Source organism: Plectropomus leopardus, chromosome 16 (assembly GCF_026936395.1).
Source record: "Plectropomus leopardus strain MGB_pleo_1.0 chromosome 16, ASM2693639v1, whole genome shotgun sequence".
In the NCBI taxonomy this organism is placed as follows: Eukaryota; Metazoa; Chordata; class Actinopteri; order Perciformes; family Serranidae; genus Plectropomus; species Plectropomus leopardus.
In genome coordinates this window covers 2507601-2522100 of record NC_142191.1, presented here as the reverse complement: position 1 = coordinate 2522100, position 14500 = coordinate 2507601, and the positions used below count along the sequence as shown (strand labels likewise).

At 43.3% G+C, this 14500-nt stretch overlaps 1 protein-coding gene across 3 annotated transcripts in view; it reads right to left on the bottom strand.

The window, feature by feature from the left end:
• LOC121955296 (forkhead box protein N3) overlaps positions 1-14500 on the bottom strand; it is a 119605-nt gene that overhangs the window by 63396 nt on the left and 41709 nt on the right. Inside the window, exon 1 of one of the 3 annotated variants that reach the window (XM_088089351.1) lies at positions 12494-12555. The exons of the other annotated variants lie outside the window; for them this stretch is intronic. The gene's annotated coding sequence lies outside the window, so the exon portion shown is untranslated. Of the gene's footprint in view, positions 1-12493; positions 12556-14500 lie in introns of those variants that run through there. 3 annotated transcript variants of the gene reach the window in all.

Here is a 14500-nt window from a genome sequence, read left to right as displayed (position 1 = left end):
TCTCCTCTCCTCCCTTCCTCTCCTCCCCCCTCCCCTCCTCTCCTCTCTCCCCTCCTCTCCTCTCTCCTCTGCTCTCTCCTCTGCTCTCTCCTCTGCTCTCTCCTCCCCTCCTCTCCTCTCCTCTCTTCCCTCTCTCCTCCTCTCCTCTTCTCTCCTCTCCTCCCCTCCTCTCCTCCTCTCCCCTCCTCTCCTCTCTCCTCCCCTCCTCTCCTCTCCTCTTCTCTCCTCTCCTCTCTCCTCTGCTCTCTCCTCCCGTCCTCTCCCCTCCTCTCTCCCCTCCTCTCCTCTCTCCTCTTCTCTCCTCTCCTCCCCTCCTCTCCTCCTCTCCCCTCCCCTCCTCTCCTCTCTCCTCCTCTCCTCTCCTCTCCCCTCCTCCCTCCCCTCCCCTCCCCTCCTCTCTCCTCTCTCCCCTCCTCTCCTCTCTCCTCTGCTCTCTCCTCCCCTCCTCTCCTCTCCTGTCTCCTCTCCTCTCCTCCCCTCCTCTCCTCTCTCCCCTCCTCTCCTCTCCTCTCTCCTCTGCTCTCTCCTCCCCTCCTCTCCTCTCCTCCCCTCCCCTCCTCCCTCCCCTCCTCTCCTCTCTCCTCTGCTCTCTCCTCCCCTCCTCTCCCCTCCTCTCCTCTCTCCTCTGCTCTCTCCTCCCCTCCTCTCCCCTCCTCTCTCCCCTCCTCTCCTCTCTCCTCCCCTCCTCTCTAGCCTTTGCTGACGACACTCACACAGCTTCTGCTGATGATACAACTCTGCTTACATCCTTCACTCCTCCCTCCCACTCCTACAAGCTGTTTTTAACACTGCTCAAGATACCTTATGTCAACTGAAACGTGTTCTGAATGCTGACAAAACAAAATTCAGACTGTTTACAAACTCACAAACAGGCCAAAAAGAGGATATGAGGAATCACAGCAGTGTGGGGATTTCAGACGCTCGTCTTTTCCCGGGGAGCGTTTGAGCCCCTCGCTGAGAAGTTAATATGCATGTTTTATCTGATTAAATAAAACATTACATGCAGAATCTATTTACTACTGACCGGTTTCAGGATATCGTTCTCTTTATTTTAGTTGTCTGAATATCGGCACAATCCCAGCAGATCAGCTGTGCATCGACTCCACCTGTAAACAAGTTTTCTAATTTAAGTCAGGTAGAACAACTTCTTCATGGAATAAAACGAAGCCAAATCTGATTCATTTCCACAACATCTATGGCTACATTTAGTCTGCAGACTAATCAGATTCCTCAAATCAGATCAGAAAGACGGACCGTCTGCACTGTAATCAGATCAGATTCGTGTGTCCGGATGTCATCGACCTGTCGCTACGGGTTGCTAATGTAGTTAATTTTTTGGCATCAGTAACTACGTAGCTGCACTGGTGACGCGTCTCACCACCATTTAAAATTATTTAACAGAAGAAAGTACAGTTTATCAAATAAATACATTTTTCAGCACTTCTTCTCCGCCATTTTTTTTATTTTGTGGCTTTTTTGCTAATTTTCTGATAATTTTTTTATTTTTATTTTTATTTTTTTTTACTACTTTTCTGATAATTTCTTTGGCCATATCTTGTCACATAGCTTGTTGCTTCCCTGCTGTCTTTTTGAGAGATATCAAAAGAATTAGCTCAGGTTTCAAAGGGTTAAAGATTTAAAAATGACGATAATCATCATATTACATTGGTATAATGCTAAAGTAAACACGGTAAAGCTGTTAAACCTTAATATTGACATTTTTAGCATCGGCTCGATGACATTAGCACTTAACACTCAATGTGCCGACACACAGCTCCACAGAGACACGAGCAGAGCTGGAGATTCTTGTTTGACGTTATTGACATTGACATGTTTGACATTATTGCCGTAAAATGACAGTATGACAGCTGAGAGAGGGGGATGGGCGGAAATGACATGACATGCAAACAAAGGTTACTGGCTGGAGCTGAATCAGACACACTGCAGTTACATGTTTTGCACCAGGATGATTTTGAATTGATTTTCTCGGTTCTTTGAATGTTTCGGAGTCGACGCTTGACTAGAAGACGAGTGCACCCACCGGTCTTTAATCCAAAACAAGAAGAGAAGAAGCATATTATCCCGGTTTTAGCTACACTCCACTGGCTCCCAGTATCCGTTACTTGTTTTGAAAGTTCTTAATGGTTTGGGACGGGACTACATTGCAGACACTCTGACGTTCTATAGTTCCTCACGAGCTCTCGGATCTTCTGCTGCTGGGTTTTTAACCCTTTGAAACCTCAGCAAATTGGCTTCATTTCTTTTAAACACATGGGAAGTGGGCAATGAGCAACTACACAAGAAATGGCCCCAAAAATGAGCAAGAAATGTGTAAAAAGTTATAAGAAAATTCACAGAAAATTTAAAAAAAAACAAAAAAAAAAAACAAATTACAACATAATTTTAAATTTATATTAAGAGAAATATAAATAAAGTTTTCTGGACATTTTTCCCTTGTTTTGGTAATATTGATCCTATATTTAGTATTTATAAGACTTCTAACAGATTTATTCTAACACCAGTTAAGGCCTTATTTCTAGATGAATGAATTCAATGCTTTTTAAGACTTTTTAAGGATCTGCGGGAACCCTGAAATATACTCACTGTAAAAAAGTTCTAAAGTTTAAAACCTTTGCAATTTGATTTTGTTGCTGCAAAATCTGAATGGAAGAAAAAAACAGCTGCTTTCAAAGAAAGAAAATTTTGTGTCGAGGAGTAAATGAGCTCAAATGCATTTAAAGTTTGGTCCAAATCGGGTTTTCTTTACACACAACTCATGTTTTCCCTTCTGCTGAGACAGAGCGTTTGCTTCGATTGCCACACCAGCGCTCGATGAAGTTGTTTTATATTCACATGCATCACCTCTTCTCGTCTTAGCGCTGAGCTGCATCAGCGACTGCACCTCTGTCTCTCATCAGCGTCGCCTCCTGAGCTGCAGCTGACAGCCACCCCGTCCACCGCTCCGCTCGCTCCCCGCCTCACTTTCTATATAAGTATAAAGGCCACTCTGGGGCCACTAATTCACCGTCTACTTACATCTCCAGGAAAAAAGTAGTGGGAAAATGACTGTTTGCTGCCCCAGGATTTGTTTTTTGTTATCTGTCCCCGAGGTCAGAGCTGAATTAGGCAAAAGTGGCTTTATGCACTCTGCTCCCTCTTCATGCAATCGGCTGCAAAATTATTTAAAGCTGAAAGCTCTCTGGCTGAGTTTACACGGTTAATGAAGGTTCTTGTGGCGGACTCAATAAGGAGCTGTCTCTGCTTTGTTTAGTCAAGATTTAAATAGGTTTGGCAATGTGCCTGCTGGTTTGACGCTCAAGTGTTGCCTATTGCAGCGCTTATAAAGCAGTCTCTCTCGGCTATGTGCTGCCTTTGATTGTATTCTGCTTTTGTGTGTTTTTTTCTCTCTCAGAGACTTTTATGTTTGTCTGGATGCTGCGTCTTGGCCGGCCTCCCTTGATGGAGGAGATTTTTAATCTGTGGGGCTGCCCAGTTTAAATAAAGGTTAAATAACATTTGGACAGAAGCTCGCGTTCACATTAACCCCTTGTCTCCTGGCCTGTGCACATCCAGATTGACTCATATTACTGAATAAATTTAAACTAGAATTACCGCCTCGTGCCTGTATGCCTCTGCAAACCAGATAATTTACAGTTGGTTTATATGAGAGTAGATGGTGCTTCAAATATGGATGTTGCTCTAAAAGAGCTACAAATTCTTAAACGTGGATGCTTCACACACATCTTTTCCTCCCTTCTACAGCACAAACGGTCTCTACAGTCAGCACAGTTTCAGAGTGTCACCATTTCAGTATCTGACCAAATGCCCTGAGTTATAACATTAAATAATGGCCCAAAAAGTGTATTTTTGCAGAACATGAGTAAGTCACAATGAAGGTGACATTTGACCTTTTGGATACAAAATGTCAGCACTTCATCATTATAATCTACTAGACATTTGTGTGAAACTTTGTCATAATTTGTGCATGAACTCTTGAGTTATAAGGCCAAAAACATGTTTCTTGAGGTCAAGCTGACCTTGTTGAGTCCAAGTGGATGTTTGTTCTGAAAAACTTTCCTTAAGGTGTTTTTGAGATACTGCATTCACAAGAATGAATGACCTTTGACCTACAACCACTATAATCGAATCAGTTCATTGTTGAGCACAAGAGGACGTTTGTGCCAAATTTGAAGATACTCCCTCAGTGCGATCTTGTTGCGTTACCAAGAATGAGACAGACAAGGTCACAGTAACCTTGAACTTGGACCTATGACCACCAAAATCATATCAGGTCATTATTGAGTTGAAGTGGGCGTTAGTGCCAAATTTAAAGAATTCCCCTTAAGGTGTGTTTGAGATATCGCCTTCATGAGAATGAGACAGATCCAAGGTCACAGTGACCTTGACCACTGACTACCAAAATCTAATCAGTTCATCCTTAAGTCCAGCCAGATTTGAAGAATTCCCCTTGAAGTGTTCATGAGATATTGCGCTCACAAGCATGAAAAGGAAGCAAGGTCACAGTGACCTTGACTAATGACCACCAAAATCAGATTTTTTGCACGTCATGCAGCTCCTTTTTTTTTGAAAATGTGTCCAAAGCATGCAAAAAAAATTTAAGTACAGAAAACTAGCTTCAGATAGATTAATAGTCTTATATAAAGTCATTCATTTTTGAGTTTGGCTTTTTCTCCCCCTTAAGATTTCACAAGAATGAGAGAGACACAAGGTCACAGTGACCTTGACCTTTGACCACCAAATTCTAATCAGTTCATCCTTTACTAAAACTTAACGTTTGTAAAATTCCTTTCTTCAGATAAAGCCGGACAGACAACCTGAAAACACGACGCCGCCCTCCACAGCTGTCACCAGTGCAGAGCCATGTAAAAGTCTGCTTTCTCTCACACACCCTCTCCTTTGCATTTTCTGATCAGCAGATCCACAGAGTTGCAGCGAACAAGAAAAGAGGATGACCGCGAGTGCAGACGACAGGAGTGGACAAGAAAGAAAGAGTGAGGGGGAGTAACAGAGAGAGGGTAGTTATATCCTAGGGTCATTAGCAGCATTTCAAAGTCACCCCGTCTTTCAGCGTATGCTGTTTGACAGGCCCTGCCAACAGAATTAGGGATGAGGGATGATGGTGCCGTGATTAGATGTGTAACTCAGGGGGAAGACGGGGGCTGATCTGCCGTTACACCTACATGCAGCAGCAGCAGGAAGAAGAAAAGGGGATAACAGATATGATAACCTCCGTCTTAAGAGGTGGTCGGCTATTGATTAGATAGCCCCGAAACTCTCTGTTTCAATGCTCAGACCTCATGCTATTCTGTCTGATAAACACCACAGGCTCCCCCGGCTCCCCCCATGAGTGAATTGAATTCCCAAATTACCAGGCTTAAGATAACATACCTGGCTAAATTGCCGCTCTTTATAAGTCTCAAATCTCTTTGTAGATATTCATCAAAGGCTGTTTCACTCCTGATGCGGAGAACACAGGAGATGGGAAACAACACACAATGTGGTTCGTATTAAGGCCTCTGATCTTCTATCTCGAGTCCCTCGTTTTCCGCTACATTCCTTTAGCCAGGGGTGATGTGTGGGAGAAGAGGAGGAGGGGAGGGGGTGGCATCCTCTCTGCCAGCGCAAAATATGTGCCGAGGCTTCTTGTTAGCTGTAGGAAAGTGGAGGGCGACTGACGCTTTATCTGCCGCCACTTCTTCAGCCCCTTATTACAGGGCAACATGATCTAGCTTTACTCAAGCTGCAGCGTAATGATCGTGCAACCTTGTAGCTTTCTCGGCATCACTACATTACATGCTCGCGGTTCATCTTACAGCTCTCCCTCCCCGACGCCGACTCTTGAGCAAAGTCTGAAGTTTCCATCTGCCCGCTGCCAAGTGGATGCCAGTGATAGTAAGTGTTTGTTGGATAAACTGAGAAGGGTCCATCTGTTGGCTGCAGACTCAGACACGCCCACTCTAACATTTACACTACACACAACCAACATGCCCACTCTCTCTCTCTCTCTCTCACACACACACACACACACACACACAGGTACCGCTGAGACGAGGAAACACAAGCCAGAGGAAGGAGATGCATGAATCTGACGGCTCATCAGATGCCAAAAACTCTTGACTTAAAGTCTTCATCACTACAGTCTGTAGGTAAAAAGTCGAGCCAGGCTGCTCACATTGCATTGATTAACCCTTGGGGCCCACTTTAATATCACACACTCGTATTCCTCTGCGCACAACTGTGACAGGCGCCTGATCTCTTTTGACAAGTTGTTACAACAGCAGCGGCTGCGGGTTCGATTCCGGCCTTGGCCCTTTGCTGTCCTAAAGACAAAAGACAAAAAAAATCTTTAAAACAAAGAAAAGTCGTGTCTCAGCAGAGGGCCCATGGTATTAAGAAAAAAGAAAAATATAGTGAAAAAGTAACAAGGATGTGTGGAGCTAACGGCTGCTGCATCTACATGTGCTGCCGTCGCCATCATGACATCATGACGTCCTTTTGAGGGAATTCGACTGAACTGAACGTCCAAATCTAGCAGCTCTTTTTGATAAAAAAAAGCTGATTTTTGCACACAAAAAAGGAGACTAACCACATCATCTGTGATTATGTGTACAGCACAAGAAAAATAATTTAGTGAGCAATTCTTCTTGAAGTGAACACATCAATAACTCTGTAAAGAGGGTGTGTCTCTGAGCAGTCACTCTATTCGCCGGGTCGCTGGCTGACAACATGTAAACGCCTCACTGCACAAGTTTCCTGTTTTAGCCTCATCTTAAACTTCACCTGCTCATTTAACTCACTGTTTTAGATGAAAACATACATCCTTCTATACACAGAGTGGGACTGAAAACAAGTGTGCTAACATATTGCATGAAAACTGTAAATTACTTGTGCACTAGTAGCAGTCAAACTTGCAGTGAGGTTCATTTTTTCAGTTTAAAAGCCCCAGAGCCAAAGTTGATTTCAGTCACAGAAAAAAAAACGAACCGCAGCATTGAGACAAACCATCAACGAGACAGCAGGCAAATAAAAGTTGTCGAGTGTTTCCTCCATAACCGTGTTCTTGTGAGGCTGGAAAAGCCTGTGAAACACAATCAGACACTTCAGCTCTCCAGTGGAGCCCATACTAATGAAATATTTTTAGGTGCGCTGGAAGCCACTCAAATGAAAAATCCACCTTTAAACACATAAACCTGAAGGAAGTCTGGTCCCATTTTGTTGTTTAGTGATGGTTTCTGGGCTCTGCTTTACGAGATCAAATAGCAACGACACGCACTCACACAGGGAGCGATCCATCCAGGAGGAGGAGGCTTACACATTTTCACCTGTGTGAGGATTCATGGTAGACCATAATGCAATGCAACCACAACACTATGTTTACAGGGGGCAAGTAATGCCCAGTATAGACCACTGATACTCAATTTCTGGCCCGCAGCTCAAATCTGCGCCCCCATGCAGTGCCAGGGGGCCCCTAAACATTTTCTAATGCACAATAAAAATAAAGTGATTCACACCGGGAATCATTTTTGGAGTTTTAGTATCCATAAAGTACCAAAGTTCACCAGACAGCATCAAAACAGAGCTTGGTAATCACAAAAAGTGCCAGACGAGGATCCCCTGCGACTCCTGACAGAGCTCCTAGCTAAGACCCTAATGTCTTAAAATCATAGAAATGTCCTGAAATCCGACAAATGTCCTAAAGTCCTAGAAATGTCTAAAAATCCAAGAAACATCCCTTAAATCCAAGAAACATCCCTTAAATCCAAGAAATGTCCTAAAATCCAAGAAACATCCTAAAATCAAAGAAAAGTTGTATAATCCTAGAAACATCTCAAAATCCTACAAATTCCCTAAATTCATAAATAAATAAATTAAAACAAAATAAAAACTAAGGAAAATAGTAAAAAAAAAAAAAAAAATGACCTGTTAAAAAAATTGCATAAAAAATTCACTAATTTTTAAAAAAATATATATAATTAAGATAATACTAACTTCTTTCTATTGTTTCCTAAAAATACTTTTCTAAATCGTCTAACTTCTTGCAGTTTGCAGAAAACTTCTCACCAAGTCCATTGCCATTTTTTCCCCATGTTTTCAAAGGAAAGCAAGCCGTGAAGGCGTCTGAAAGCAGCACAAGTAAAGTGATGTGGTTCCTGGTTTTAAAGGGTTAAGACAGCTCAAACTGAGTTTTATGCACACCTAAACCCCAAATGATTGAGATCAAAGGATCGCGCCACAAATCTAAAATTCTCTCAGGGTTTGATTCTGACACTGGAAATTTGTTGGCAACAGTGAAATTGCTTGAAAATTTGTTTGGTGTGAAGCCAGCGTGGCTTTTTTTCTGGAGAGGAAAATAAATCCTGCAACAAGTTAAAGCACATTCTCAGGTGGGGTAATGAGCAAGGTGTCAAGAGGCATTGTGGGAAGTGTAGTAACTGCGGGAAAGTGGATACAACAAACAGCCAAATGACAGCAGCTTATTCACAAAATAACAGAACGTGTTGGACATCCCGGCCTGATGATTTACAACAGCGTAGGAGCAGCTGAGGATGGAATTTTCCTCTGAGGCAGGGCGTTCCACTCTTTCACCAAACGGCGAGGGAAACTCCACTCGCACACAAACACACTCTTGAATTCCTGCACACATAAAAACAGCCCCAAAAACCCACACACATTTGTATGCATTTAACGCATACATGCACTTGTTCTCTCTTTCTCTGCTTTCTTCCCCTTTGGCTCTTTTTTACAGCGGTTTTCCTGCGCACCTCTCATGGTGAATTCAGAGCATGAACACCCGGAGTCAGCAAGTCTGGACACAGCTGCTGAATATTCAGCTCCCTCCTGCTCTGTCCTCTCCGCACCTTAAACTCTCCTCATTCTCCCCTTCTCTCCTGCCTCCCTGTGCCGCTCTCCACAGCTCCGCCGCCTCTGCCTCTCCGCGCTCCACTTTCATTAAGGGGCTCTCCTCTGATAGCCCTTCATATAACACTTAATCATCATAACAATAAGAGCACTCTCTCTCCCCGACGAATCACCTCGAGGGGCCGGTCCTGAAGATCCGCCGCTAACTGATGTCATTAACTGCCAGCGCTGCGGATTGGCTGCAGCGGCACAAGGAGAACCCGCCCCAGGTGTTTGACGGAGGGCTCAGTGGGAGCATGCAGGTCGGACAGGCCAAGGACATTCCTCTTATGGAGAGGAGCGCAGAAAACACACGCGCGCGCGCGCACACACACACACACACACACACAGGAGATGGCGTGTATTCGGGCACAAAGGCTCTTGCCGGGAAGCAGAAGACAAGGCGTGTTTGGTTTTGCAGTCAAGAGAGAGATGAATAAGACTATTGAATAAGGGGGAGGGAGGTTTGAATAACAGTATTTTACATGAATGGATCTTCAGGGAAATGACTGCTCCGTCGCTCCCTCTGCTCTCTATTTTCGGATTTGACAACAGGGTTGAGCGTGTGTGTGTGTGTGTGTGTGTGAGTGTGTGTAGGGGGGGTGGTGGTTGCATTTTGGCTGATTGAGTCTATGCCTCTATCACACTGTGGAAGTGACAGTGTGCCATATTATGTTGTTGTGGGTGTGTGCATAGATGAACAGTGACGGCGGCTTAAACACACACTCTTACACACACACACACACACACACACACACACACACACACACACACACACACACACACACACACACACGCACGCTCATCCAAACCACAGTGAAATCACAGCTGTTCTCAGTTGCTATGCGGCAGCCTCACCATCGTCTCAGATAACACACACATACGCACACACGCATACGAGTGCGAGACGGGGACAGTAACACCATACTTGGCAGGGTCGGAAGGTCACAGGGGTATTGTGACAAAGTTGCCTAGCAACAAACACACCGTGAATATAATTTCCAGTTTGGTCTCCTTCGGCCTGATCTGACTGTAGTGATAAAAACGGTGGCGGTCAGTTTGTTTTTGCAGTTTGTGCAGGAAACGTGTTGAATGCTTCGTTACAGATCACGATAACTCTTGAGCTTCTGTTGGCGCTCCAAAGTTAAACCAAAGGGAACAGTTAGCAGCAGAATAGTGGGAACATTTGCAGCTTCGGGGGCTTTTGGGTGTAAAACAGATAATTAAGGAGGAGACATACAGAGCCGCTTTATACATGGCATTAAAATGCATTTTGGGTCTTCTGATTAGAAGCACAAAACACAAGTGTAAACGACCATCAAGATGCATTGTGATCCGATAACTCAAACCAGCAGCCAAAGAGGTCTAGCATGCATTTGACTACATATCTTTTACAGTGTAAACACTAATGCGTTCTCGATAACAAGCATAAAGACGGTTTCCCTTTTCAGATTAATTACAGACGACGGCTACGTGCTGGATGGATGCATTAGGAAAGTCTGGATACAGCCATGGAGGCTGAGCCCTGTTCATTCCTATGAGAGCTGCTCACTGGCACACAAAGCAAAAAAAGATCTTTTACTGTCTTCTACTGTCCCATGAGACATGTGCACTACAGACTTACAGCAGCTAAGTGTGCCCGAGCAGGTAACTTCCACCAGCGGGGCAACTGACTTGCGGTTTAGTGCTTCGCTAGCTTAAATAATGGTCTAAAAAAAAAAAAAAAAAATTATTTACTGATTTACAGCAGTCTCTTTCCTGACGTCAGTCAATGGGAAAAAGTTTTTGAGCATTATGTGACCGACCCAGACGGTGTAATTCCACTTTTCTGCTGGTTGCAGACTTTGTGGTGAGTTCACCTGCAACTTTCTGGCTGCGACACAGACGACATGAGGTGACGCAACAGTCGGCTTCGTTGCAGACCATTTGTTCTGGGATAACAGAAATGCATGTGGTTCTTCATATGCACGTAAATATTGGGGCTGGACCCAAATATTCATGTCTTCATGTCTAAACCTGAGTCCAAAAGAGCAGTAACTGAGTCCAACCCGAACCCGACGGGGATTCGGTTTTTTTACGTGCAAACCCAACAGAGCCTGACGCAGTTCATTTAAGCTAAATTCATGCATTGTCACATAAATAAAGAAGTATCCTAACTTAGACAGTCAGTCCAAAATTTTATATTTTTATACTATATTTTGACTAAAAAGAACTTGAAGCATCACCTGTAGTCGACAGAAAACGACCCAAAGCCGCTGCACATTATAAATATTTGTCCAAATTTGGCCAGTTGGGTATTCACACTCCACTGTTTTCCTGTAACCTGTACAGCAAACCTCTGCGGACAACATTAACCAAACCCAGAACACAGTAACAGTAAACTGGGACTAAAAACACACCAGGATAAAAAGTGTTTCATCAGGACTGCAGGTAGCTCAGCCCATCTGTGTGCTGAATTCTTTATAGGTTATCACAGGAACAAGACTCCTGTCCTCTCTGCCTCGCTCTCTTTGTGCACAGCGGAGATTCAAAACATAAACAGCGGGCTGAGAAGGAGGGTCTGCGTTCTGTGGACGATGAATAAAGCACTGTCTTTTGGTAAAAATGCACCTGTCCTACTGGACCGAGGACATGTTGACATGGACTTGAACCTTGTGTGAAAAAAACTCTCATTTAATTGGATGGAGTCAGTTTTGTGTTAAATGTTTTTCGCACTGAATGTTGTGGAACTATAATTCTGGCAGTTTTCCAAATTGATACAGTAAAAAGGCTTGATTTTGAGTGTGTCTGAAGTCAGAGGTTTTCTTAATTGAAATTTAATCATCGTCAAGATGTTTTTCCAGCAACCCAAAATCAAAGATTAAAGTAATTTTCCTCACAATTTACTGGGGTTTCTTAATTTATACAGAATAGATGTGACATGTTTTATATCTGCTCTGAAAATATTAAATTAATCTTATTTCCAAAAATGTATTTTGTATGTACTCTGTGTTGATACCTTATTTTAAAGAACAAACGCAATCACATTTCAGTGCATTTACCATGAAGGTTAGAATACGGGGGCACTCTAAAATTTAAGAAACAGGCTGGTTTGACCATGGAGATGCAACTGACATCTGGCTTAACGCAAAAAATCAGAATGCCACTTTCACACTGAACCTCGTTTAAACTTTAAACCTCGCAATGGAAAAAAAAGGAACAAATAGTCCAATATTTGCATCGAGCAGCAAATCTGATGCTACTGAGTTGGTCACATTCATGCTTATTGTTTTCCTGTTCTTTCGGTTAAAATACTCTTTGCCTTATCTGCCACAATATAAGTACAGTCAGACTGACATGTTATCATATGTGCACTCACACAATCACACATTTAATATCTGATTTATGTATGAAAACAAAGACTGAGGGGCCTCCTGAAGACTCAATAATCACATCTTCTTCAAAACAGTAAGAAATAATAAAGTTCACCGGCTTGAATTTACTCTAAAGAAAGTGCTGCATGCTCTAAAACCATCACAAAATCAATAAAGGCATTTTTAAAAATTGAGTTAAAAGCAGCGGCCTCTGCTTTTACCTTACTCCTTCGTTTAGTTTGGTGATGTCACATGTCAGCCCCTCTTTCTCCGCCGTCTCTTTCCACTGTGTGCAGTGGAACAAAGCAGAGATGGCAGAGAAACTTATCTTTAAAAAGAAACTGCACAGTGTTGTGGAATAATTTGGTAAACTGTCACAGAGAGCGAATCCTATCTCGGAGAATGCCAGTCACACACACACACACACACACACACACACACACACACACACACACACACGGAGGGACTTTGGTGTTTACATCATATGGGAAGGTATTTTTTCCCCTCACACTGCCAGGGAACAGGCCCACGCATGGACACACAGACGCTGACTAAGGCCCTAAGACTGCTGGGGGGTGGGGGGGTGAGCCTGTGTGTGTGTGTGTGTGTGTGTGTGTGTGTGTGTGTGTGTGTGTGTGTGTGTGCGGTGATGTATATAATTACGGTAGTTGTGTATCTTTGTCCAACTGTAACTTGTTGAAGGGAAGTTCAGGCATCATTTGGAGGGCATCTACGATTTGTTTGTGATGTTACGGTCTAACAACCCGAAGGCCAGAAAAAAGGCTGTCAGTTTAAGTTTCTGCAAACCACGAATATGTTTAATCTTTAAGTTTCCGTTTCTGTGGTTAACATGTGGTTAGATTTAGGCACAAAAAATAAATAAATACATTTTATGGTTTGAAAAAAGTTGTGTTTTGATTTCACACCTGGTTTAGAGAGCAAAACCCAGACAGGAAACAGCAATATCTTGGTTAAAAAAAACAACAACAATATCTCTACTGGAAAAACACCACTGGGTCGCTACAAAACAACCATGTTTGGAGCCTAAAAAGCCCCTGAAATAACACCAACAGGTGGCTACAAAACAATGACATTTGAAGCCCACTGGAACAAAACTGATGGGTTGCTACAAAACACAGAAATTGCTGAGAAAATGGGGGCAGCCTAAAAGGCCACTGGAAAAACACAATTGGTTTGCTACAAACACCCACATTTGAAGCCTACAATGCTGCTGCACAAACACTGACAGGTCGATACAAAACACCTGTGTTTGGAGCCTAAATGGCTACAGGAGGAACACTGATGAGTTGCTACAAAACATCCATGTTCGGTTGCTAAAAAACTGCTTGAAAAACCAACAGGTCGCTACAAAACACTCACATTTGGAGCCTAAAAGGCCAGTGGAAAATCACAGACAGAATGCTACAAAACACCCGCCTTTGGACTCTAAAAAGCCACTGGGAAAACACCAATGGGTTGCTACAAAACGATGTTTGGTGCCTGTAAAGCTGCTAGAAACACACAGATGGGTCACTACAAAACACCTGCATTTGGAGCCTGAAAAGCCGCTGATAGGCTGCTACAAAAACACCCACATTTAATGACTAAAGAGCATCACTGGAAAAGCATGAATGGGTTGCAACAAAATCCATACTTCGTGCCTTAAAAGCAGCCGGAAACACAAACTTGCTAAAAAACAGCGTTGTTGTCTGCATCTTGGCAGGCGTCACACCATCCCCTCCACCTCCCAGTGACAAAATCAGCTCATAGGAACGCTAACATGAAATGTTCAGAAGTACCGTATTTTTGTTTTGTAGAAACGCACAATGCCAACATTTTCTTCTGGCGACTGGGCTGGGTCTAAAATATATATGTGGGTTTTTGTTTTTGTGTTTGCTTATGCGTGTGTGCGTATGTTTGTACAAATGATCCTGTGCAGTGGTGAGCTGTTGTGTGTGCGGTTAGTGGAATGTACATTGGACTGTTTGTGGTTTGGTCTTAGTGAGGTTGAAGTAATACTAATCAGTTTATTAGGAAACTCTGCATATTTTGAGTTTATGCGTGTGTATTTATATCATTTGTGTATTTGTGTGTGTGTGTGTGTGTGTGTGTGCGCGCGCGCGCGCGTGTGTGTGTGTTGCTGCTCAGCTCGTAAGCTGTTAAGTCACTGTGTGGTGTGATTTCCCTTTGGTTTGGGGTTTGAGGTTAGAGAGAGAGAAAGTGGGAGA